Source organism: Chrysochloris asiatica, unplaced genomic scaffold (genome assembly GCF_000296735.1).
Source record: "Chrysochloris asiatica unplaced genomic scaffold, ChrAsi1.0 scaffold00108, whole genome shotgun sequence".
Taxonomy (NCBI): Eukaryota; Metazoa; Chordata; class Mammalia; order Afrosoricida; family Chrysochloridae; genus Chrysochloris; species Chrysochloris asiatica.
The window spans coordinates 6,818,246-6,819,688 of record NW_006408626.1 but is presented as its reverse complement, the minus strand read 5'-3'; the positions used below and the strand labels follow the sequence as shown (position 1 = coordinate 6,819,688).

The 1,443-nt window shown below is 40.0% G+C and overlaps 1 pseudogene; it reads right to left on the bottom strand.

Moving 5' to 3' along the window:
• Positions 1-544: 544 nt before the first annotated feature.
• LOC102814224 overlaps positions 545-1,443 on the bottom strand; it is a 79,430-nt pseudogene continuing 78,531 nt past the window's right edge.

Genomic DNA, 1,443 nt, shown 5'->3' with positions numbered 1-1,443 from the left:
CTGACTTTGTAGTTCAAACCAACCTTGTGGTCCAGTGCTTATCCCACAATGCTACACCAGGCCATTGTTTTTGTTGCTGTTGTTAAGTGCGGTTGAGCCGACTTGGACTCATAACGACCCTGTATAGGGTTTCCAAGGAGTGGCTGGTGAGTTTGAACCACCGACCTTGTGGTTCAAACTGAACTTGCAGTCAATTGCTTTATCCTACAGTGCCATATCAGGACTCTAGATGCTATTAAGTCAATTCCACTTCATAGTGACTTATGTAACAGAGTAAAACTGCACCATAAGGTTTTTGTTTTGTTATGTTATGTTCCCAATTTAAAATACAACTTTATTTAAGACATTGCATTTTCGACTTACAATACAGTGCTAATAAAGTGCAATATTACTTCCTTTCCCTATGCTCATAAGTCCATATTCAAGTATTGCGGATGCCCAGTAATTTAGTACAGCAGTTCTAATTTTTAAAACTGCTATTGAATATGCTACAAATTTGTGTTCTTCGATGTTTTACCGTGGAACAATGCTAAGGTATCTATGCTCAGATACTGGCTTCATCAAGCTCCTCAATTGTGGGTCCAGAAGAGGCACCACCAGATGGAGGAATTCCACCACTAGGTAAGCCCCAAGGTATTCCTCCAGGCATGCCTCCAATACTCTGGTATAACTTGGTCATGATGGGGTTGCAGACTTTCTCCAACTCTATCTGTTGATGTTTAAATCCTCTTTCTCTGGAGTCTGATTCTTATCAAACCAATTGATAATTTCATTACATTTATCAAGAATGTTCTGTTTGTCTTCATCATTGATCTTACCTTGAAGTTTTTCATTTTCAACTATTGTTTCATGTTAAATGCATTGGATGCAAGTAAAATTTGAGAGCATACATTGTCCTGCTGTTTCTCATCTTCAGCTTTGTACCTCTCAGCTTCCTGAATCCTCCATTCAATAGTTTAATATCTTCTTTACTCCAGCACCCTTGTCATTCGTGATGGTAATCTTGTTCTCTTTTCCAGTATTCTTATCTACAGCAGAAACATTGTGGCTACATTGGCATCAGTATCGAAAGTGACTTCAATTTGAGGAACACCACAGGGTGCAGGAGGTTTGCCAGTAAGTTCAAATTTGCCAAGCAAGTTGTTATCCATGGTCATGGGATGTTCACCTTTATAAACCTGAATGAGTACCCCAGGCTGGTTATCAGAGTAAGTTGTAAAGCCTGCTTGCTAAGTATGATAGGATTGCACCTGATGAGGATAGTCATGACTCCAACAGCAGTTTCAGTACTAAGGGAAAGAGGTGTGATATACAAAAGCAACAAATCTTGAACACTTTCAGACTTGTCTTCAGATAAGATGGCTGCCTGGCCAGCTGCACCATAAGCAACAGCCTCAACAGGGTTGATACTCTTGTTCAATTCTTTGCCACTGAGGAGATCCT